This window comes from Pipra filicauda, unplaced genomic scaffold (assembly GCF_003945595.2).
Source record: "Pipra filicauda isolate LSUMZ 115617 unplaced genomic scaffold, ASM394559v2 scaffold166_size2123106_pilon, whole genome shotgun sequence".
Lineage (NCBI taxonomy): Eukaryota > Metazoa > Chordata > Aves > Passeriformes > Pipridae > Pipra > Pipra filicauda.
The window spans coordinates 433,302-459,734 of record NW_024104173.1 but is presented as its reverse complement, the minus strand read 5'-3'; the positions used below and the strand labels follow the sequence as shown (position 1 = coordinate 459,734).

At 36.4% G+C, this 26,433-nt stretch overlaps 1 long non-coding RNA gene across 1 annotated transcript in view; it reads right to left on the bottom strand.

Moving 5' to 3' along the window:
* Window positions 1-26,433, bottom strand: part of LOC120322891 — a 122,271-nt gene that overhangs the window by 65,404 nt on the left and 30,434 nt on the right. The window lies entirely within an intron of this gene.

Here is a 26,433-nt window from a genome sequence, read left to right as displayed (position 1 = left end):
GTGATGCTCTCATCTAGGGACTAAAACCATCACTGAGGTTAAGATACATTTCTTTTTGTGTGTGTCTTGTTACTTCTTTAACACCTGAAGTCTGTCCTGTCCCTAAGTACTATATGACTGCATCATATCCCTTCACAATAACAGCAAGACTCGCAAAGGCACAAGTAGATGTCGTTGGATAACTAAAACCTTCTTTATGATAGTACTCCATAAAAACTGAGTTGTTTTGTTTCACTACTTGTAGAATTTATCCAAGAAAAAAACCACAAGATCCATCTTTCTTTAGGCATCAAAGATAGACATTTAAATCTGAACAAGTAATGAAACTTTTTTCTGTCAGAGTAAAGAGATGGGTGCTTCCATTGTAAAGTCTTTGATGGCATTCTAAGATTGACAGGTAAGAAAGTTCAGATATGCAATCATTTATTTCTCAATTCCCAGCCAGAGGATGAAAGTCATATAGTGCAGACCTCCGGAGTACATGCAGAATAAATGAAGAATGCCTCCTTGAAGGCATGTGTCGTCTTGCTCTTCAAGTAACCTGTTACATCGCCAGAAATGACCCAGTCTATCTTTCGATAAATTAGGAATGTTTGGGCCACAGGCACGTGCACATATGTGTGTTCTTTGTGAAACTCGGTGAAAATTATTTTTCTGGTATCAGAATGATAATGGCATTTTGAATTTCTGTAAAGAAATCAGAAAGAAGAACATAAGTGGTCCTTAGTCAGGCATTCAAAAGGGTTCTCCCCACACTGCTTTGTCACTGTATTTGGTGTACGTGACAAAGTTGTGCTGCAGGGGTGGTCTATGGAAAAAGAGGTCAGAGCTACCCCATGCCAGGGACAGGCAGTTCCTGATGTCTCTACAAAGGACTGCAGTCTATGGAAGAACCCATACTGTAGCAGGAGAAAATTGTAAGGAAGGAGAGGTGGAGGAGCTGGTCTGGACTCAGAACACTCAGTGTCCCATCTCACCCTGGACCACTCTGGGGAGCTGTGTAGAAAAGTCAGGATAGAAGTAGTAAAGTTGAGTCTGCAGAAGGAGGTTTGGAGGAGAAGTGTTGTTTTAATAATTTGTCTTTTTTTCTCATTACCTGAATATTTCACTTGGCAATAAAGTAAATAAATTTTCCTCAAGTTGAGTTTGTTTTGTCCATGATGGTAAATAATAAGCAATCTCCCTATCTTTATCTTGACCCATGAGTTTTTTCTTCCTATTTTCTCATCCTGTCCATTTGAAGAGGGCAAGTAAATGAAAGTCTGGATGGACATCCAAGTAAGCGTGGTGGAGAGAGTGCTGGGGTAATGCCAGTTCTAAGCCAGAGGGGTTGGGTGTTGGGGTTGGTTGGGGTAGCACGCTTTGATTGGGTCAGGCTCACAGTGAGAATTTTACATGTGAATCACTCTCTCTCTTTTGTACACTTCTGTTTTAAATATTGTTGCTGTTACTGTTTTCTTATTGATGTTTCCAGTAAATTGTTCCTAACTTTTGTGCCTGCAATTCTCCTCTCCATCCTGCTGAGGGGGCAGGAGGGGGGGAGCAATGTAGCAGTAGCATGGTTTGAAGAGTCTCAATGGGGGAACTAAATAGTGGAGTACCATTTTGAAACCACAACACCCAGTTTCCTTCACAACAAGTATTCGAATCTGATTGATATTGCAAGTCTGAAATTTCTATATTGAAATTCTCTTCAGACACAAAACATTATTGAGATTCGAAATACTTTTTTTTTTTTTTTTTCAAACCCAGGATAATTAATTTAACTATCAGATCTTAAAATCATGTTAAAATGTTGTGGTCTCTTATAATGATTTTTTGGTAACGCTGACAGAGCTAACTTCCCAATTAAATGCAGCATATCTATAGGAATGTAACGTTGTGTCTGAACTTATTAGTTAGAGAGAAGTGTAATGAGTCTTAATCCAGGGCCACACTCAGGACTACCCATGCTTTGAATTCTAGACAACAACATGCATTGTGCTTCATTGACATGACCATCATCTCTCTTAATGAGTCTGGGCCAGGTTGCTTTTGTCTATCCCTTGTGCCAGAGAGAAAGCAGGCTTTGCACACACAAAGATGAGACATATCTCCCAAATCATCATAATATACAAGGTTATGCTCAACTCAGTAATGTTTAGTAGCAACTCAAATTTGCTCAACTCAGTAGTGTTTAGTGAAAGACAAAATAGAAGAGCACCTACTTAAAAAAAAATCAACAATCTCTACACTACAAATTCAAGTTCTCAAGAAGAACTGCTTTGTATGGTAATTTTTGAAAGTCTGTCTTTTTACTTTCATTATCTGCGTGGAAGCTTCTGGTTGATGAACAGTATAAAATTGTGGTTCTTCATATCTGATGTTTAAATATGAATTTATAAGCACTTAGACTTGATAGTTTTAGCTTCAAATACAATTCTTCATTATCTTCAGATGCCTTTTTCTCATTATTCCTCTCACAGAGTTCTTCCTGAATACAGCTAACACTATTTAAGCTTCAAACCAGATTATTTTATCACTTTTAAAACACCGTAACAGATGTGTAAATGCTTTAGCATTTTCAGGTAAATATTTATTTCTAAGATATTTTCTATCAGTTTCCCATTATCTAACTACCTATGTGTGTTTTGTCTACTAAGAAAAGCTAGTGTGAGCTATCAGCACTGAAAATAGTACACCTGGATATGTAAATGACTGTGTGAACCCATCAGTAGGACTTAATGAATAACAATGTTTGTCACCTCTGTAGCTTGTTCAAATTCTACAGGCTAATATGTCAGAAACTTTCAAATTTAATCACAAATTGTGCTTTATTCATAAGCAGTTCAGTGTATGATTTGTCCTTTGGCCCAGTCTGGTAGTCTTTTTATTCAAGAAAGCGGTAACATAGAATTCAATTAATTTAATCCATTTTGATGTTATGGAAATGGAGAACTGATATATCTAAAATGTTTCTGAATTATGACTTCTTTCATATTTATTGATGTCATTAATATAATGGCAGTAAAAGTCAATATTTACCCACCGAAAACTCAAACTGTTCCTTTTTGTGTGATATAGTGTGAACTAAAGTAATTCTCACAGTCCCAAAATTTTAAATAAATTTTAAATTTTAAATAAATTTTAAACTGCAGATTTCCTCTTTATTTTGTGAAATAATAGCAAATCATAGCAAATCATCACTCCCATTCCTCCCTTTAGCAGAGTGAAACCTAAGGGTTTAGCTAGGTATTGGAATAACAAATCTTGAACAGCAAACTTGGAGTGGGAGTTGGTTTACTATCGTACTCCTCAACTCCAGATACAGAGATTTAAAATATTAAACATCCTTGAAAGTCCTCAGTCTCCCCTGGCTTCTCGTGCATGCCTTGCTTTTTGGAGTTCTATTGGAAATAAAAGGACAGCTTTATGTGAGGTGGAGATCCAGATCTTCAGTACAGTTTTTTGTGACTTCACCAAAAGGAAAACACTTTCCAAGAACTAACTCTCCTTTCTTCCATTTAGAGAGTGTAGAGGGGAGTGGAGGTTGTGGTGCTGGTGTGGAATTCAAAACCTCTCTAACTGCTGAAGTTTAATCTTACTAAAAAACAGTGATATAAAAGAGGGGAAATTACACTTACTTTCTCTAAACTAGAAGAAATACCAGTGATAAATTCAACTGCCTATGCAAAGACTATGATTATCGTTCTAGACTCTTTGAGGTACGCAAAACTGGGTGACAGAGTCCATAATTCTTTATTACTTTTTAGATCTCCATGCAGATATCTTGGATGCCACTGAACAAAAATAAACAACGTAGTCAAGTAACAAGAGGCTACAATAACATGTGTTTGTGAATGTGTTTGCACCTATATGAAGGAGGTAGTGACAAGTATCTTCCCCTGCAAATGCAAAAGCGAATGATAGGTAGTTGTAAGGTGTAGTAGTATTGGGTTTCTGTGGCCAGGTTTTAGTAGCAGGAGGGGCTACAAGGTTGGCTTCTGTGAGAAGCTGTCAGAAGCTTCCCCATGTCCAGTAGAGCCAATGTCGGTGGGCTCCAGGACAGACCTGCTGCTGACCAAGGCCAAGGCAATTAGGAATGATAGTAACACCGATGTGACAATATATTTAAGAAGGGAATAAAAAATTATTTGGCAGATGAAATTGCAACCACAGAAGAGTGGAGTGAGAACATGTGAACAACTCTACATACACCAAGATCAGTGGAGAAGGAAGGGGAGGAAGTGTTTCAGGCACTTCAGTTGGAGCTGAGATTCCCGTGCAGCCCGTGGGGCTTCTCTGTCCAGTTGCAGCTTTGGTGGGTACCTGACATCCAACCAAGGTCAACCCACTACAGTATTGGAAGACATTGGTAAATCTTTTCAGTTGTAATGCATTCTTTGGAAAAAAGCCAGTCATTGATGATAATTCATTGCAAGTATTTTCAATTCAGCTGTTTCCAGAACTTGCATTATATATCAAAGTCAGCGTCAATACAAGGGAAAATGTAAACCATTGCATTATTCTTAGGAATTGAGACAAATACTTGCACCTTTTGGTTAAACAGTGCTGACTAATTCTCTAGAAGTTTAAACCTGTCTTGTAAGATTATTTCAGTACAAGATTTTTATTGCTTTGGTACTTAGCCTTGGCTAACAGTCGAACACCAACCCAGCCACTCGTTCACTCCCCTCCCTTAGTGAGACTGGGGGAGAAAATAGGATGAAAAAGCTTGTGGGCTGAGATAAAGACTGGGAGACTGTTTACCAAATACTGGGGGAAATTAATTTAATTTATTGCCATTTAAAATAGATTTGGGTAGGGACAAAGCTAGACAAACATTAAAACCACATATTTCTTCCCTACTCTCCCAAACTTAATTTCACACCTTCACTCCAGACTTTCTTACTCCCTCCCTGAGCAGCAGGATAAGATATAGGGGGAAATAGGTATTGGTGGCTCCTCATTGCCAATCCTTCCTTCTTACAGATATCCCTTGCCCTGGTGTGTGCTTTCCCACGGGTTTTATTCAGTCCTTTTGGGGGAAAAAAAAAAAAAAAAAAGGTGTGTTCTCCAGCAGACTATAGTTCCTTTAGGAAATACCCATCTGTTCCAGGTTGAGTCCTCTCTTCCTCCTCCTCCTCTCCCCTTTTCTCTTCCTCCTCTGTCTTCCCCTCTGACCTTGGTGTTTCCTCTTGCTTTATCTTCTGCCTGTCCAGCGTTTCCTGTCCTTTCTTAAACATGTTTTCACAGAGATGCCACCAGCATCCAGCAGTAGGTCCACTGTGCAGCCAGCTGGAACTAGCTCTCCCTGACACAGGGAAGCCCACCACATTTTCGCACATAAGCCACCTTTGCATCACCTGCTACTAAAAATTTACCACATATACCTAATGATTTTGTACAGCAGAAAAAAAAATCACTTTAGAATAAATTTTCATGTTTCCAACTTAAGATCCTACTTCAACAGCCTCTAACACTTCTCCCATTCTTGTCAAACCTTTTGACAAAAGTAATGGTTGAAGGGCAGTGATTTTTCTAGGGACCCTCCTACTCCAAATATGAACCATACTGTTAATTCAAATAGTGCTTATTGGTCCTGTTAGATTTCTCCATGAAAATCTTAGGGTCTTATTTTCTTTCCTTCTTTTTTTTCCCTCTTTTGAAACCCTGATCTTTTTTGAAAATATTATGAAGAAGAAATGTTGATTTATGGCTATGTTGGAGTGTTTTGTTTTTTTTTTTTTAGTCTGATTGTTTATTTGTTTGTTTGTTTTGTGGGTTTGTTGGTTTAGTTTGGTTTTTATTCTTTTTTAGAATAAAAAAGAGGTCTTTTATTTGAGGTCTTTTTACATGCATGGATGTTCAATAATAATTACTGGCTTTAGTTTCATACAATATGGTGCACATTGGATCAGATTTCAGTGACTTTTTATTAGTTAATTAGTGTCGAATTTCTAGACCAATTATGGAATATTTAAGTAACATTTTATTTCATTTTTCATAACTATAATATTTCTCTGAATAAAAAATTAATACTAATAAAATTCTGGTAAATTATTACTGTACACACATAATTTACCTACATGAAATTTAATCTTTTAAAGTCATTTGCTTGTCAGCAGATTTCACTTTTGAAGTACTTGGCAGCAAAGAAAGAGGAAAGATACTCTGTTCTGGTTTTTTGTTTGCTTCATTTTTGTCTTTCTATTTTAAAACAAAAAGACAATTTGGTTGCTAAAATTCCTTGAAGCATCAATATTAGTTCCTCTCTGTCACCAACTGGTGGGAGCTTTCTGAATTTTAATTTGGTCAGTAACTGCATAGTTGTTCTAGTGGTAGGTGAGGTGAACTATCAATCCATTAATTAAAAAAAAAGGTTTATGTGAAAATTCTGTTCTCTATTTCACTGAGGTATTTGCTGTCGGTATGGAAACAGCAGGATATTAAACTTCACAGCTTTTAAGTATTGGGAGGATTCTTGAGCTTACAGGCACTAGATTCATTATGCGGTAACAAGCAACTAAAACTGGTTTTGGACATTAATATCACATTGTTCAGTCTATTCATGAGTTTTACATAAAGCAATAACCAGATTAAAATAAAAATTAAAGAGGAAAAAAAACCAACAAAATAACCCTGGGAAATCTGGTGAAGGAGTCAGTCTCCCCTCTCCCACTGCAGTGGAATAACATAATCACCACATCATTCCTTTTATCTATTCCTTATGGATCTGTGGATTTTGTTGTATAGCAATTTAGTTTCAGTAGATAGCATGAAGGACTTGCAGAGAGGTCCCGTTTCCCCCAAAACTAACTGTAGTGTGGCTATTTTTTTTTGTTAGATTTTTTTTTCAAGATGAGGAGCAAACTGAACCATAGTATTCTACTTTTCATTCAACATATTTCTTTAGCAGAATCTTAGCAATACAATATCAATAAAATTCTCCCCTCATTACCTTTTTCTGATGTTGTATTTTAAGGGTGTACTCCATATATCACTGCAAGCACCTACAAAGATCTTGCAAGGAGAAAGTTTTCAGGTTCTGGATATCAACTACAGGGGGCTGCCACTTTGTCTACTATCTTCCTTGAGTAAAAGTGTCCAAAAAGATCCTTCGAAATAAAAAATAACCAAATAATAAAAAATGTTTTGGTTACCTTTTATTTATCTTAAATGAAAACATTTTCACCTTTCTCTTTGGTAGAGCACTAGCACTTTAGAGGGATACAAATGTGTATGCTAACATAACTGCTAAGAATTCAGCCACAGCATGTCCATTTTGAAATATTTCTTTTTGCATACAAAAAAATACAATGAAACAAAAATAAAAGGCAGATAAGCAAGTACACTGAATAGTTTAAGATCCAGAAACAAAGCAAATAATAAACATTAGAGCAAGTCTTCTTTTCTCTCAAAAATATAACAACACTTTTCAATATTTAATGTTCTGTTGGTGCTTTTTTTCCTGCACTAGAGCTATTACAAATTGCAGTTTTTAAGCCACAGCTGTTACATTCAGAGCTCATTTTCTGATGTCATTAAAACATGGCTTTTTGGAAAAGGGATTTACTTTATTTTCTAAAATACTACTCACAAGGATGCTTTGACATAATTAAGTCAATAACGTTACCTAGAACCTCCATGTAAAAGCAATTATTTCATTGTCAAATATGCTGAAAATGTAGACTAACAATGTCATTTGCTGTAACTACAGTTGTTTTCTGAATATTGTGTTTCAGCATACAACCCTGTAGCTCCATGGTTTGCTAAGGAACTGACTAACTATGCATCCCCCCATTTTGGGAAACACACCTCTTTGTGGTTCCGAATGCTTTCCCTCCCTTTGCTCCACAAAATTAAGCAGAAAGTAAGCCACAAGCTCTTGTACTGTTTCACATGCTGAAATAAATATTGTACTTTAATTAAAGGACTGTAACTCACTCTTCTGGCCTCAACACTGTGCCTGGGCACTTTACACAAGGAAGATGTTATACCTGAAATTTATTAATAGAAAAAGTGACAAGCTTTTGGCAGGTTTCAAGTGGGATTACAACGTGCCACGTGTAATGCTCTCCAAAATAACAGTATTACTGTCGTTCTGCTAGAGGGGCTTAAAAATCTTTAACTGACAAGTCCCAGAGCTGATCCCAACTTCAGCTGTTCACTCTTTATGTAGCTTCTAATTAAGACACTGTGGCATTAAACTTGCCTATATTTTTTTCTTCTTCTACCTTGAAGTGTATTGCATGAATATGGATATGTGTAGACTTATTTTATACTGTTCCCTGTCCCTAGTGGTCCCTAGCACCAGAAGAGCCCTGGCAGGGTCAGAATAAGCCTCTCTTGGGATTCTGGCCAGTTGGAGCTGGTTGGAGATGGCTGGAGCTGGTCCCCCAACCCTCATGTGACTGTTGCCCACCCAGAGGGAGCTGCTGCTTACTCAGGCACAATAGCCTGAGAGACATCTGGAGTGGGGGGAACAACAACTCCGTGTCATGGGGCTGGTGGGGAAATTTCCACCTCTCCTGCAGGGCCCCCGGGGGCAGCCAGCAGGTGGTGGGGTGAGTGAGAAATGCACCTTTGAAGGAGGTTAGTCAGAGACCTGTGACACCCGAAAAGAATGACATATGCTAATGATGGCTTCTTGTGGAAGCAGGAGGGGTAGAAGCATCAGTGAGGATGAAGGAGTAATAAAAACCTTTCATGAGGACTCACACAATGATGTTAAAAGCCACCATTTTCTTTATACCTCTTAGAATATGATTTTATAGTTTATTTGATTTTCTGAGGTCAGTGGCTAAAGCTGAGGTAAAAATACTACCGAACTGTTCTGAGATAACTGCAGAGCCAGAAACCAGGAGACAGCAGTCAGACACTTTCCCAGATACTGCTCACAGACTATTTCAGGTAAGGCAGTAGTACAACTACGTCCAGATCCTCATTACAAAAATAAGTGGCTAGAAGAGTTCTTTCAAGAACTACATGGGTTTGCTATTTGCCTTCTGAAATGCAGTTGTCAGAGAACAAATTGAAAAGACTCTGATGGTTCTGTTGCTTATCTGCTACCTGATATCTCCTGCTGAGAGATTAGACCACGTTCTAGTTAAGTGAAAAGAAACTAAAATGCCAGACACTTTCCAACAAAAGAATTGTAAAACCTCAAATTTCTATTTCACGTATTGCCATAATTCCTAGTTGGGAAGACCTTACTGTAAAGGGTTAGGATTCTAAGAAAGTAGAATTTGAAGAATCAGAAAACAGCTTTTAGATTTGAGTCCACATTGCTGAACAGCTTGAGGAACAGATAGTTAAATGGCAACTAAATAACAATCTTGTACTCCCTAAAGGGTACAGAAAGGTGTTGGATTCCTTTTGTGAGTTCACAGTGAAAGAACAAGGGACAGTGACCACAAGGTGTTCAAAGGGAAATTCTGACACAATATAAGGGTGGGGGCAAGAAAGCAAAAAGACACGATGAGAAAGGTTAAGCACTAGAACGGGTTGTCTAGAGATACTGTGAAATCTCCATCTTCAGAGGTGTTCAGCATACAATGAGATAAGACTCTAGGTAATCTGATCTAACCTTAAAGTTAGCTGGGTTTTGAGCAGGAGGTTCAAGCAGATAGCTACTTTCAGTAGACCCTTTCAGACAGTTTTTTTTCCTGTGATTTCATAATTCAATATTTTTCAGTAGGTTTAACTTAAATTATAGATAAGGGCAGCAAAAAAATTGCAATGGGGGAAAAAATCTGTGGGTTGCAGAGGTAAGGTCAATAATCATGAATTTCTTAATACATGTTCAGAGGAAGTGAGGTAGTAATGTTGGTACAGATACTAGATAAAAAGGTATAAGAAATTCATTAATAATTCACAAGACATATGCAAATAGTACATTTATTCTGTGGCAAAAAAAATTGTAACCTTGGGAAAATTATATTTATATTTAACTAGATAAATGTAAACATTCTGAAAGTAAAAAAAAAAAAAAAACAAAACCACCCAGATCACTAACTACAAAGATTATTAAAAGAATATATATATATCAATGGAAAATATTTATGACCGATACAAGATTTAGAAAACAGTCTATTGAAAAGCAGATGTAATTCAGACTATGTAATTTACCCAGAGTAAAAAGTGACTTTTTTCATAATTCAAATGTGTTCATAAAGAATAGATTCCTTACTCTTACTATAATAGCAGAATAAAAGTTTTCATGAAGAAGGGATCTATTATTTCCTAATCACAATTCACCAAAGAATCAGGAGATTGGGCTGCTACTGCCTAATTTGAAGCCAAATGTGGGACTCAAGGTATGTTTTACTTTGTCCTTACATGTGATGTAAATTTAAAGCCAGTGGAACAATGTAGTTTCTGTTTTGTGATAGTGGTGCATATCTGAGTTAAAAAAAAATACCTGACTACTGCTGTTAGAAGTGAAAGTTTGATAAAGAAATAGGTATGTGATACTCAGCCTATACAGTGGAAGTTTAAAGTAGGGGATCCTTGGAGTCCCTCCTAAAATTCCACTTTTCAATTCCATTTTCTGAAATTTGTTTTATCTCAATCTATTACTTGAACAAGGAGAAATTATTCAAAAACTACAAAAAATAAATTAATTACTATGACGCTCTGTAGCAGACCCATAATAGACTCAAGACTGTGAGCCTCATCCTAAATATACTAAGGATATAATAAAATATAAGATTTACAATGGGAAGAGTAAGTGACTGTGTAGAATTATGTGGGAAATGAGTACATTTTGTTATGCAACATGAAATGTGTCTGAATCAGCCCTTCATATTAAGTTATATTCCGTATGATAGAAGAAGTGCTTCAGAAATTCAGAAGGTGATTTAGTATTTGCTTCAACAGGAGAAAGTTTGTAATTTTTATGCAGAAATGAGTAAAAAAAATCCAAAGCAATTATTTTATTTTTTAGCATATTTAAATGCCTGAATAAAAGGCAGTAGAAGTCTTCAATAATATTCTTAAAGATCCTTGCAGATGAGCTATAAGAAAGAGTGATTCATTGCCCAGAGGAATTAATAAAGGCTCTGTGTAAATGTGTATGCATTCTGTCATGATGTTGAAGCATTCAGCATTTTCCAAAAAATAGTTTGAATAGAAGTACAAATGTCAAAAACAACACCCTTGAGGAACCATCCTTTTACTTTTAAAAGATTGTTTCAAAATGCTTGTTAGACACCAGACCAGTTATTATTGGGTCAGAACCAACTTGTGGGGAGAGTGTGTGTGTGTGTGTGTGGAGGGAGAAGGGATGGGTCAAACCTCATGGAGATGGGGTGGCATAGTATCCCTCATGGCAGCCCCTGGGACCCACATGGGGAAGCCCTGGAGTAGCTGTCAGTCACCAACAGCCCAGAAAAAGTATAACACCCCACACCTCCTGCAGCCTCTCACCCAGCTCAGATTGGCAGGGACAATGAGGACACTGCCCTTCATCCCAACCTGGAATCCCCAGAGTGCCTGGTGGGTCAGAGACCCCACCTGGGGAGGTTGGCCACAGGGACCAGAGCAGATAAAACCAAAGGCATGTGTTTGCCTTGTGTCGCAGCCCTGCCATTGGACTTGTGAGTGCTGGTCTTCTACAAGGCTTCAGTGGTAGCTGCATAATCTGTCTCATTCTCTTTCTGCTTCTGTCTTCTTGCTCCCTCTACTTCTTTTTCTTTGCTCCTTTTTTGATGCTTGGAGTGGTTTGGAGCTGAGAGATTGGATCTTGATTTAAGTGTTGTGAAATTGGTTGGATTTTACCTTAAGTGTTGATAGTTTACTGAATTTTGCCTTGAGTGTTGTGGATTAATAGTGTATGTTGAATCAGTGCTGTAGTAGAACATTTTTGTCTAGTTTGTGATGTCCTTTTGAACGTTGGCCAAGTCTCCTTATTTACTCCCCTAAAACCAATAAAGAAATTCCTTGGGAACAAGCCTGTGGCTTATTCTCTTGACACTATCTCGAGGTATTAAAGAACCCTATATCTATGTAGTAAATTAAAACTCATAGCCAGTCCCGTGAGCCGGCAGCTTTTGGGGCTGGAGTCTTACACTGTTAGGGAGTAGAAAGCAAAAAAACATTCACATGGAAGTTACTGTTGTTGCCAATTTATACTGTTACTGAAATCAACAAAAAGTTAAGAGATCTCAATGTTTTGAGTTTTGTTTCTAGGGGACAATGTAGTAGTTTCACAAAAATGGCATAAACTCAAAATAATGCTATTTTAAACATAATAGCTCTTCACTGTCTGTTTAACTGTAAACTTGGTTTTATAATTGATGTTCATTGAACTGTAAATTGATAATTCAACCTGCCTTAGTTACACTAATGATTTCATAGCAATGACAGAGGTACAAAAAATCCTGCATTTGTCATGGAATAGTTAAAATACACCCATAGACTAACATTCTAAATATTTAAAGTACTTATGTAGAAGGGAGAAATGGCAAAATTGCCTTTTCTGTCATCTGAATAATATAGTATGACTCAAGCATGCAAGAAGACTTATAAAGATGATAGAACAGTATAAGTGGTTACCCACTTTAAGTTCCTTAGGGTAATAATTAATACATAAAAAGATGTGCTACCATTGTTATGGAATGATGAGCTGAAAGAATTTTTGACATGCCCTTAAGTTAGAAGCAGCAGACAGCTATCTTATAAAATGTCTTTAAATAAAATTAATACGTTGGTATGAACAATGAATGGAAACAAACCAAAAGTATAATTTATGAATGGAGATTTTTCTGTATATTCTACATTTTTATTTGGAAAAGGTGGGAAGAATTATTGTGTTCCACTACAATCATGAGTCTTGGTTGATCAGTTTTTTTGCTTGCAGAAAAGTTACAACAAATGTCCTAAGTAAAAAATTTTATGGAGTCACATGATGGCTATAAACCCCCTAAAATGTGATCCCGTGCTGATCATCCAAAACAGAAACACTTAACAAATTTTACTTCCCTTGGATTCCTTGACTTTCATCACTAAAGATCATGGTGATCAACCTTTAGAAAGAGAAAAATCATGTCCTACTATGGTTGGACCATAATCCTACTTTGTGCCTCAAAGGCACACACATGCAGAAGGTAGTTGTAGTCTATTCCACCTATGTGATTACTCGTTATAAAGATTTATATTCATCTAGAAAGCACCCAGTAAGTGTTAGACACCTAAAAAATATACCTACATGTAAAAACACTTTACAGTATGTGGGCATTGCATTAGGAAGAGGTTTCTGTACTCTCAAATGGAAAGAGAAAAAGGAAAAGAGATGGGAAGGTGCTGACTGCGATTACACGATTCTGCAATAGGTCTCCTCATGTGTATTTAGAATCATAGAATCATAGAATCAGCTGGGTTGGAAGGGACCTTCGAGATCATCAAGTCCAACCCTTGATCCCCTACTGCTGCGGTTACTAGACCGTGGCACTAAGTGTCACATCCAGTCTCATCTTAAAAATCTCTAGGGACGGACAATCCACTACTTCCCTGGGCAGCCCATTCCAATGTCTGACCACCCTCTCTGTAAAGAAATTCTTTCTAATATCTAACCTAAACCTCCCCTGGCACAACTTGAGACCATGCCCTCTTGTCTTGCTGATAGTTGCCTGGGAGAAGAGACCAACCCCCACCTGGCTACAACCTCCTTTCAGGGAGTTGTAGAGAGTGATGAGGTCTCCCCTGAGCCTCCTCTTCTCCAGGCTGAACAGCCCCAGCTCCTTCAGCCTCTCCTCATAAGACTTGTGCTTGAGTCCCTTCACCAGCCTAGTTGCCCTCCTCTGGACCTGCTCCAGAGGTATGTTTTGTGGTTTTACAGTTTTGTTAGTTTGGAATTGATTTGCAAACTAGAAAAAATAATTTTTTTCTTTTTGGTCTTCAGTGGAATAAAATACAATATGAGAAATGAGAAATACCTTAATGTATGATGAAATTATTCTGTGTAAATTTTAATTTTTTGTGACCAGGAACAAACAGGTAGAAATTCTCATTGTCAATAGAATTGCTACTTCATTCAGTGGGAAATCTTGATGAAAATTCTTTTTTTTACTGTGACATGCCAAGAACTGACAAATAAATAGGAGAAACTGCAAACACAATGCAACTTGGCACGTAAGGGAAAGGTTTGATGAGAAAGAACAGCATTACTACCATAGCAACAATCTGTCGTGTGCAGAGTTTCCTAAGTATAAATGCAGCTTTATCAATTTAGTTGATGACGGAGGTGCCCAGCTGTAGTATTTTTATGTCTAGATCTTAAACTTGGGCATCCAACACTGAAGATTTTTTTTTTCTGGTATTAAATCTGTTCCACTGAAAGGATGTTAAATGGGTTCACTGTACTCTAATAAAACAGGTGGATTTAGGCAGTGAAAAATTACAATGTAATTGAGACCAATTACTGATGAAAAGAAAAAGAATGGCTGTGTTGTCATAATAGTAGTTAAAAGAAGTGAACATTTAGTGTATGAAAGATTAAAATGGAATCTAATCTCATAAGAGGTTAAATGAAGGACAGAAACAATCACAAACCACGAGGTGGGAAAGGGTTATGGGTGATTGCACCTGAGCCACATGAATGCATACATGAAGCTTTGATAATTCTGTCTATAAAGCTCCATGCAAAATGTGTGTCCATGTCATTAATGCATATGCTGTACAACTTCCTCAACAGTGAACTTGAAATAGAGAATATGCTATAATTGTAAAACATTCTGGAGAACTGCAAATCAGTTCTGATACATCAAAAGAGTGTCAGAGGTACTATGCTGAAGCAATCTACATTCACTCGAAATTTATAGTACACTAAATGCCTTCCCAATGTATCAACACATTGAATTCACTGAATTTGTGCTATGCTTTTTATGTCATAACTAGAAGTTTCAGTAAAATTAGTTTAGCTTCAAGACACAAGATTAAATGTCACCTTTTACAATATTATCTTCATTCTTCCCCTAACCTGTTGATTGCTGAGTGTTGAATAGAAAATTAATGCTTTGGTCATGACACTAGTGAAGAAGGCATGCAAAATCCCACATGTGACAAACCTGAGTCTACACTTTAGGATAAAAAATTACCAGAATTAAGTCTTACTCTTATCTTGTAGATGTGATGAAGTGTATAAAATGTGTACCTCAGTGTGTGCCTACCTGTGTGTACGTGCATATGCCTAGCATCTATATGCATAAATTAAATGGCATAGAGGACTGCTTTGTGTGAATATTTTGTGATAAAATTGCAAGGCAACATTCTAAATTGAAGCGACAACAGATTTTTTTAGAAGATAGCAAATCAAAACCACAGATGGAACCTGTACCATTTTTTAAAGAATTACATTTGAGCTAAAAGACAGCTTTGACTTGTTGCAAGATACCAGCCAATTTGCCTTGCAAGGCCAAGTAAGTATTTTTAATCATGAAATCTGCTACGAGAAAGAAATAGTTTCCTCTAGTTCTTCGTGCCTCTGTATTATAAATAAAAGTGAAGGAAATAGACCTTGATTTTTATCCTCTTTCTGCTATTGAAATAATTTTTATAAAGATTAAATATTTCAGTGGTAAAAATAATCCCCATACTTTTAAAAAAGTTCATTCTTTCAGAACAAAAAATTCATGCATAATGCACATTGACCTTTGGTCTACTGAATACTCTTACAAGACCATGAAACTTGTGATGGTTCATATGCAGAAACAGGTATATGTAGATTCATTAGCATACAGAGCACATTGATGATATTGTGAAATTATCTTGGCTTGCTTTCTGTAGAAAGATGTAGTAATCTTTGTACAAAGCTTATTTCTTGTACAAAATAATATGGTCCTTCTTTAAGAGTATATGTGTAGTTTTCCTGTGTGTTGTACATAAATAATTGCAATCTTATACATTCTTAGATCGATGCCACTTTTAAGTTTACTTTATTATTATTATTATGAAATCACTACTGCTTTTTTTTAATGACTGAATAGGGGTTTATTTTTTTTCAGAAGTTAACTTTTTTCATCCTGCAGAGCTGTGATATTGACTTTCTGGCAATGAATGAAAACACAGTGTATCCTTCAATACCTTTAGTAGAAAGTTTGTTTGTGTGATTGTTTTTACTATTAACTTTATTATGTATCCTAAAAATATGACGGACAACTGTGTTTGACAATGTATGAGAGTCTCCCTATAGGCCATTGCATTGGGTTTGCATGGCCAGGTTTTAGTAGCAGGATGGGGGGAGCTACCAGGTATGGTTTCTGTGAGAAGCTGCTGAAAGCTTCCCCTATGTCCAACAGAGCTCCGATGGACCTGACTGTCTCCAAAGCTGAGCCAATCTGTGACAACATATTTAAGTTGGTTCATGCTTTATGTTGAACTTACCACCGGCTGCCGCAAGAGAGGAGCCCTGAAGAGAAGATACAAGGACTCCCTGAAACAACATCTCAGCCTTGGCCATATTGATCAACATTACTGGTCTACTCTGGCTTCCAATTGGGAGGTCTGGAGACACACTATCTATAAGGCTGCTGATGCTTTTGAGAAAGCACGCAGGATCACTCTTGAGGAGAAAGAATCGTGTCTTGCAGAATATATGACCTAAGGAGTCCTTCTGCTGTGTCTTTTGCAACCGGTCTTGTCTATCTCATATTGGTCTTTTTAGCCACCAGCGCAATTGTAACAAATGTGAGTAGAGCACTCCCGAAATCTTTGTTCGTGAAGCCTGTCCTACCCTACTGGGATATTTTGGGACACAAACCCCAGTTGGATGGTGTATTTGTCTGTGATCTCTTTGATCAAAGAATACATCTCATTCAGGCACCATTTCCTTTCTGTAGCAGGTGGAAAGAGAGAACTGCATGGGTACATTACATTTCAATTTTCAGTCAAAATGTGAATGAAAAGAAAGAATGAGAGTAATAATGTAGATAAAGCTGTAGAATTTCAACAGATTCCAAAAATCTTAGAACATTGCCGCTGTATTTTTTATGTGGGTTTTTTTTGCCATTTCCACTGACTGCCAATTTCCTTTTTCAGGTACTGTTCATTAGCACTTCAGACAGCACTAATCATCATCCTATCCAGCTATTCCAGAATATAGATATTCTGGTTCTGTTGAAAACCTATTGAAAAAATGTTGCTTCCATTAAGTGAAATTTCAATTCTCTCTAAAAAGTATAATATTAAGAAAATGTACTGATGGTTAGAATACTCGTCAGTGGAGTTTAGTTAAATAGGAAAACAATCAGGAAAGCACATCAAGCCATAAATGGAGAATGAAGTACTTTCTAATAATTTGAACAATTTCCTTCTTTGGATTCTTGTTTAATAAAATATAAAATGGAAAAACTAATTGAAGTCACTAGGGTTCATCCTTATGCAGCCTGTGACAGTGATGTATGTCAGAAGTACTCCTAGACAGAAAGTCAAACGAAGAAAAAAAATAAAAAAAATAGGAATGTAGAGCAAAAGTAGCAAAACACAACAAGCTGCAAAGCATCATGAATTACTTCTATGATAAAGGAGGAGGAAATGAAATATCTTTTCCTGCTTCTATTCAAACACTAGCAAGGTGAAACATAACTTCTGGAAACTCACTTGAGACTGCTAAAATATTTTTACTTTTACCAAACTTGTATTATGTCTGCTGCTGGAGTATGGACAGCTACTTACTATGTTATAACTTCTTTCACTCCCTAAAATCCATTCTAAGTAATTATATATTCTACACACATCTCTGTTGTGACACCCAGAAAGAAAAAAAATGGAAACAGAAGAGGGCAGGTTATCAACATTTTTTTCCATAATCTCAAGAGGTTTCCTGTTTTTGCAGAAACTCCAAAATTGCTTCAGAAAACAGAAAAAATAAAGGGGTAAGGAAAAATATATCTTCTCCATAAAGTGTCCCTGTTCCTTGTCATGGATGTATTTCCACGGTGAAGGAGGTGCTCCATATTCTGCGTGTCCAATGCCAAGCCATTTCCCACAGTAGTGGTTCAAGGGAGCAGAATTAAAAATGAGTGATAGAAGTAAAAGCGGGCTATCTAGTATGGATTTTCAGCTGTTGAGTCCAAAGGCATCCTGATTTCCTTTTAGTGGGACACCTAAGGGTCCATCATCTTATCCCTTTCTTAGGTTCAACTAGAGGGGACAAAAAAGGACAAGCAGGTGGTAATTGTGATGTGTACTAACAGCCCTCCCCATCCAAAGGATCAGGGACCAGGACTGCAATGGAGTATACATGACCTGCAGTTAGGATGCAACCAGAGAGTTGTAAAAACTGTTAATTTCTCTGAAGATTGAACAAAGGCTATGAATTCCTCCATCTTATGAATGACACTGGTAAGAAATTTTACCTCAGAAGAAATAACATATCTCAGAAGGCAAATATTACTGTGAGAAAGAAAAATCTACATTTATTTTATTTGGCTTCTACAAGTTTCTATATATGTGAAAGAGAATAATTTCCTATGCTGGATAATTATCCTAATTAAAGTGTGTAGAAAAATGAATGGAAGCAAATGCACCACAGTATCTTCTTAAGAATATAGACATAAAAAACATCAACTTGTTCTTCATGTGAACTACCCAGTGTTATGACTCACATTATGATTCATGCAGTGCTTATTATGTAAGACTGTTTATATTCTCTTCCAAACTTTTGTTACTTTTTTCATGGCCTTTTATTTGGCCTAAACCCTTAAAAAACTTCTGTATTTTTTTCTGTAAAACATTCTAGTTGGGCGAACCAATTTAAAGTAACACACTAAATCTCCCTTTGTTTTTTTGTGTATGGATTGACTAATTCCAAATATATGGAGAAAGGTTTTATTGACCCTATAGTTATTTTCCAGTAATGCAGTCTATTAATTCCATATGACTCCTACATTCCTGACTGTATAGTGACCCAGTTGCATATAGAGGAAATAGTAACACCTTTTCCCAGAATGCCTTATAGTCTAATGGTTAAGAACATTTCCTGGACTTGAGGGAGGTTGAATTTTCCTCAGGTTTTGGAGAAAAACAGAACTGAGGTTTCGCATTTCTAAGCACAGAACCCTAGTAACTGTTATATAACTGATGGATACCAGCACTGGCTACCTTTGATAAATGCACACATTCAGTTCAGTACCTACTGAAGGACACTCTTCAATATCGAACATTTCTTTCAGCTAGCTCTAGGCAGTGCTTCATTGAGCACACAGGCTGTTTGGCTTATGCTTTACATTAGTCAAACTTCAGGGACTATCAAGGGAACCCAGGTGCATTGAGCTTACAAGGTGTCACATATCTCACGTGCTCAAATATGAAGTCAAGGCTAGTTATCTTTTTAAGTAAAAATAAAATCAGTGTTTCCAAAGAAAAAATATTTCCATCCTAAAATCACTACCCAAATAACTCAGAGAAGTCTGTCTCTGTAAAAACTCTTTCTCTTTTTTAGCTATCTAAAATTAACTGATAAGAATTGTTTGGTTTGGATTATTTGGTTGGGGCTTTTTTGAAGTACAATGTCTAACTTGCATGATCTAAAGTTTGAGTCAAAGTATAATATAACTAATTTCAAACTTTAAAACAAAATTTGTGAGAAGCCAATATCGATAAGCAAGATCGAGTAGAATTTCAATTATACAAGATACAGAATGCATTTCCAACTTAAATAAAACAGAGTAATATGAGAGAGATATAATTTAAGTAACTGCTTGCTCATAGCCTCAGGTCTTGCGAAAGATGTAAGACACAAACCTCCGCTCTTTAAATCTCCTGTAGTTTGTAGAGTGCTCACTATCCGTTTGCCTGTGTTCAGATTTTCCTTGTTGTTAGTTTTGGCTTCTAAATTTCAATATTATTAGTGTCTTGTTGACTATATTTAAAAATCTGTCTTATAAATGAATTCAGGTTGAAGTGGCTTCTGTTTGCTTAGTTGCTACTTTCCGGACTAAACTATGTATCTATGACATCTTGTCTCTTGTTTATTTACTGTATCAGCCATGTCCTCATTTTATTTTATCTCACAACTGTTTGCAGTATTCATCAACAGCAATCAAGCGCCTGATCAAATCTGCATCTCTTTGTTTCAAAATTATTGTGGTTGGTTATTGAAAGGGAGGGCTAAGAAACAGAAAGAATCCAGTATGTGATTTTCTCTTTTAAGCAAAATGGAGTCTCAACAAACAAAATTGTTTTACTTTGACATTATTCTAGCACAAAGAGCTTGCAATTTTATTACATAAGCAAATACTGGTTTTTATGCATTAAATAGATATTTTGTTTACACTGATAAGTCTAAAGGATTGTCTCATTTCAGATTTACACACCTGAAGTAGCAGGCAGCTTTCGTTTCAGCTATTAACATGGTTTATAATTACCTTGCAACAAAAATAAAATATCTCTTTTCTTACAGTCATGCCTTTGTTTTAAACTTATTATGCTATTTGTCACTATTCATTGACAAATAAAGTGAATAGGTATACAAAATAAAAACTGATTTTTTTGTGGAATTACATGATTTTACTTTTAGGCTGCTTATGTTAGATTACAAAACACACTTTCTTTTTCTTTTTTTTGTTGTTTAAAAACCCCCAAATTTTATATACAAATAGACTTAGGAAAAGGGAAAAAAATAGATAATTTGGGTTTTATGCTTATAGTTAAAAGCAGTTATTATATATATATGGGTGTGTATATATGTATATACACACATATACACAAAGTATATTTTTGTTTAGTCTTTTGTCTTAATGCTTTCTCTTTTTTCTGACTCAATGCACTTATTAAAGATACTACTACAATCTTTTAATGAAGAAGTAATCATATAGATGTTACTGTAGTCTTTAAATGAAGATGGCATTGTAACACCTTCAAGCAAGTGAAAGTTTCTCCACAACAAATGGCCTACAATTTTCATTTATCTATCATTATTACTTTGAAAGGTATGTAATTTGTTGTGCTATGATGTGGAACCCTCATCACCTTTACTCTCGGTAAAAAGAAAAATAGGTTGTAGCTCTTTTGATCTATTCCTTTTAACAGTATTTTCCTCTTGTACTTAATGGTTCTCTTCATTCTTTCTATCTGTTCTGAAGACTGACACTTTTGCTTTATTCCTATCTCACGACTTTCTCATTAAAAGAAGAAAAAAAGTCCTTTAAAGCATTTTTCTGACCCAGCTGCAGTTTTGCAACTAAAACCAAATGGGAGAACACCTGTTTTACCAGTATGTGAGTTGTTGCTATTGCACATATTGGAAAATTTTCTGTCAATTGTGGGGGCTGAGAGAAAGAAAAGAAGAAAAAAAAATTAGAAAACTGCTATATACTAACTTCATTTTCTGGTCATGATAGGGGTTGGAGGGTCCAGAAAAACACATTTGTAACAGAGAAATGATTTTTCATTGAGTTATGAAATAATCATTCTCCTTGTTCTTCATGTCTGATCAGTGTATGGAGTGATGTAAACTCTAATAATTATTTCTTATGATTCTTTTTTGTGTCCATCATTGTCCTCTTTCCAGTCTTTTTGTGGATTTTTTATTTCCTCATGTCCTACTGAAGGTACTTGATTTACATAAATTCTTCTGAATCTGCTCCAGTTTTAACATATATTCTTTGCACATGAACAAACATTTGTCTTTTCAAAATTTAATTTTTGTTCATAAGATTTTAAAGGAAACTTCTGCAGCAGTAGTTTACTTCTGTCTGCAGCAGAGTTTCTCTCTCTTTTATTATTACTGCAGCAATATTTCTGACTTATCAGACAAGTAGAAGATATGAACACGTTACCACTGTTGTTGTCAATGAAGAAAAACAATGGCAGTTACAATTAACTTTGTAGTTTTACTATTTTCTGACTGGAATTGGTATGTACTTTCTACTTTATTAAAAATAGAGTAGGATTGAACACATAAGAAATAAGAAAAAGGAAAATTCTGTAGTGTTGCTTCACAAGCAAACCTGGCATTTCAGTATTACAGAGGTTTGTGTGTGACTGGAGACAAAATTGAAAGGTAATCCAATCTTGGTATATTCATTAAAATCACATTTTCTTCATTTTTCATAAATTTTATTTCGGCCTGATTTTTCTCTGCTGAAACAATCTGAAAGAAATCTTGCAAGTTCTGTATAATCTAAACCATGTCTCAATACCTTTTACTCCTTTGGAGCTGACAGCTCCTATTCACCAGTGAAGAGACCCTAGGTAGCCTTACTAGTTCTACATCCGTGCAGTGTAATTTTTCACTGGGGAAAGAAGAAAGTAAGCAGAGAGAAAGTTTAGTCTATCATAAATTTAGAAGTATAGAATTTAAGCCTGAGCAAGTTATCTTAAGCTCTCCATATAATCAATAGAAACAGATACCTTCAGAACACATCTCATTCTATCTACCTAATATAGATTAAAAGACGCACTCCCAGGAGATGGGAATTTCTTTTTTAATCACAGCTATTCTGCTGCCTGGAGATTCACAGAATTTTAAAAACGTAGAAGAAACAAGCAAACTTTAGAAAAAAATGGATATCTGTATATCACATCCCTTTTCTTTTTGATTGATATCATCTTTACCAAACAAATAAAGACTTTAGGGATGAGATTCAATTTTAGAAATACTTACATCCTAAACTGCTTTGGATATTACTGAGCTTCCAAGATGTGTGTTTAGGATTGGTAGATATGACACAGGACCCAAAGGAGATCCATCCCCTTCCGAAATGATAACTAGATAAAGGTGGAACAACTTTGAGCCTATTAAATTACATTAGATATCTATAATTAGGCATCTGATGGGACTCAACTTGCCATAACTTCACGTGTCTACAATAAGGGTGCCTTTATGTGAACTAGTTGCTTGAGGTCCCGCTGTGCTCAACAAAGATTAAGAAATCACCCAAAAGCATTTAACATCCTTTTAGATGTTCGAGTATATAAAAGATATCTTTTGATTTGCATAACATCTTGCTGACACAAGTTTTAAGAGGAAATGATAAATACCCTTTTGACTGGCAAGATAATCTAGGATACCTGAAATGGCACTGAAATTATATGTCATGTGTTTAAGCTATTAATGTACATGCACTGTATATGTGCGCACGTATATATGTTTGTATATACACTCACATATATGGATGAGCTCTTGGAATACCCTAAAAACATTGTGTAAATTAGTAGAAACATTTTATAATTAAAAAATACAAGAAGAAAGAATTTAAAAGAATGTCTGTGTGACTATACATTTCTTTAGGTTTGCAGAAAAATGGAAAAAATATATATGAAATAAAAAAAAGATTTAAAATAACAGAGAGAAATGTTAATGGGTAATGACTCAAACAATCAACTATTTGCAAAAGCAGCAGGTTGCTTTGCTGAGGCCAGGTTTGCAACCCTCTCTCAAGTAAAGGGGAGGAAAAAGGTCTTCGTGTGGTGTCAAAACCTCTGATCTGCATAAGACAGAGAGGGTGTGCACCCACCACCAATGGAGGCTAAAAGCTGGGGTTTGAGCCAAATAAGGGAGAAGGCTGATAAGAACCAGACCCTGCTGATGCAAGATAGTGCTTTTTATCCTCCCTTACACAACTGGCTCAGTTGTAAAATTCCCCCCCAGGGGAGATATAGAGATATTCACATGTAGCCTGACAATATTCATCCCTTCTGATGGGGTATAATTGTCTCAGCTATGGTGACATGAGAGGTAGATGTCACATCTTAGAAGATGTCATAAACCATCAAAGACTCCCAAAACGTCCCTAGACTCATTTCTGGGGCCTTCCACCAGAGCACTGTGCAGTATTGCAACAAACCCACAGTGTTGCATCAAACCCACAGTGTTGCATCAAAAAGTGTAAAACCTCCCCCCCCAACCTGAGGAGGTACCTGAGCATTCCCATATAAAACTAAGCATATATTAACACATTGAACCTTGTGTTTCATGAGCTTCCCCCACTTCCAATGGATCAAGGCTGCGACCATCACTTTGACCAACAGACATGGAAATAGAAACAAGCAAGTCTCGTTGGTGGATTGATGGGTGGCGATATTTTTCTACTCTTTTCTTTCTCTTTCTTTCTTTTCCTTATACATTTTCTTAAGTGTTATTTTTATTCTTGTATATTGTTATATATCTATAGATAATAACCAAAATGGCTACATACCTCCTCCCCATTGCTCTAAAATAAATCCTACATATATATTTATAAACACTGATCATTCAGTGTCATTTCTCTCTAATATGCCCCAAGGGATCTATTAACAAGAACCTCAGTTACCCTTGGCTTCGCGAGTGGGTTGTAAAACACTGTAACTTAAATTTACATAAGGGATTATTCTTACACTTTCCTCCCTTTTTTTCCTACTACATTTGAACCCATTTAGGAAATAATTTCTTCAGTGTAGTATCCATGTTTGAGGAAAGTACTAATCATACCCATGGGTAATATGAATAATAAATAACAACCCTCGTGGTCTTGAGAGGAAAACAGTTATACTGCTGAATATGTAATTCTTGAAAAATTTTGTAAAAGCAAGACAATAGAAATTAGATTTCTAATTTCTGTAGAAATACTGAAATCCTTTGTCACATTCAGGAGGGACATAAAGAGCTTATGTAAAAGAAAAAGAACAGAGATCCTTATGGAGACTTGTAGACTGTTGATATGATTTGAAATGCTCAGTGTGTCAAACATATTGATCAAAACATCCTAAACAACTATTACATTCTTTGAAAATAACACAAAGACCTTGATAAAATGTATTGACTGACCTCTTTTACTTTAAAGTCACAGGCTGCTTCCTCATGGTGCATTGGCTTGCTATTTATTTTTCCTTGTAAGACATATTGACAACAAACATTAACTCGTCAGGAACAGGCCAGTGATACTGCAGTAGGAATGAAACACAAATCTTTTTTTTTTCTACCAGCCTGTGAAGTATGTGTGTGTGTGTTTACATGTATCCATGTGTCTCTCTATCTACTCATGTATTTTCCCTTTTGAAATGAATTCTAGTAATATTAGCAACGTCAGATTCACTTCAGTTGTGCTTTGTATTATGCATTCTCCCGATCTGGCAGACACATCTGCTGTAGCTGAGACTTAGCACATCTCTGGGTTTTACCAGAGACCTTTGTCATAACAGCAGCTGTTCTTGGTTTCTACACAACTGATCTGCTAAGCTGTTAAGAACAGTCCTCTAGGTTCCCCATATGGTCACTATAAATAGGCAATGTCCTCTTAGAGAGCATTTATCCAACAAAATTATGTTCCAGAGTCTCGTGACCTCCCACCCTTAAAGGCAAGGGAGAACTCGATATTTGTAGATGCTCATGATTGAAAGCAATGACCAGTTAGAGGTCTGAAGAAACTCCCAAAATTTTTAATAAATTATGTACTTGGCATGGAAATTGGTATGTTAGTCCCTGTCGGCAAGGAGATCACCAGTCCTGGTTCATGCATCAGTCCAGCTAACGGGATGTCCATGGTCCTGGGCGTGCCGCCCAGATTTGGTGGGGGTACTTTTTATAGACAGGCTTTCCCCACCCCAGAGAAGTTTCTCACTTTCAATGCAGATTAGTTAGCAGATGCAGCCTGTTCTTTCAGACCTTTCTGGAAATGGGTTGTAGGGCTTCAGGGGTCTTCGGTGATGTTGATGCCCCCCATACAGTCCACGCCCTCTTCCCAGCCTCATTCCTATGCTTGTGCTGTACTGCGTTGTGGTTATTTCCAGCAACAAGAACAAGGATGTTTGTTCAGGAAAAATGCTGCTCTACCTCCACATGGCCCCCTTTTCCAGACACATCTTGTTCTTTCTCATAACGTGTTATCACCAACAAGCTTTGGTTATGACTAACAATCCTTCTCTTTTATTACCAACAATCCTTCATTGGCTTCACAGTCATCCAGCTCTCGGCCCCTTATCTTCTTGGATTCCACAAGGTTGATCTCCATTCTCTTTCTTTACAGTGACTTTACTAAAATTTCCCTAAGGAAATTTATTGATAAAAATAGCAGATTGCTGCTGTAACTTCTAATTAATGTGATGGCATCACAAGGAGTACTTTAAAGACACAAGGCATTAAAATGCAGACCCTGCTATCTGATGAGCTTTTCTTTGTAGGAATCTAGACATGATGGGGTCATGCCTAGCTTTAACCACTCTGTCATTGTTTCTTGCAAAGTTAAGAATAAAATATACACATTTGACTCTTTAAACTTATTTAAGTTTCTTTTGGATTAAATTTGTAGTTCTGTTATCATTACTTTTGCACAATAAATCAATACACAAGGTTGTTTTAAAATCACCATGACATTTTGGAGAGTCTAGATTCTCAATGGAGATTGCCTTGCCCCAGATAGTCTATTAATTTCTTATCTCAACATTTATAGATAATCTGCCTCTAGGATCACAGTAGTTTTTGTCAAAGTCTTTCCTTGTTGGTAGTATGTTTATATTTGAATTGTGTCATTGTAG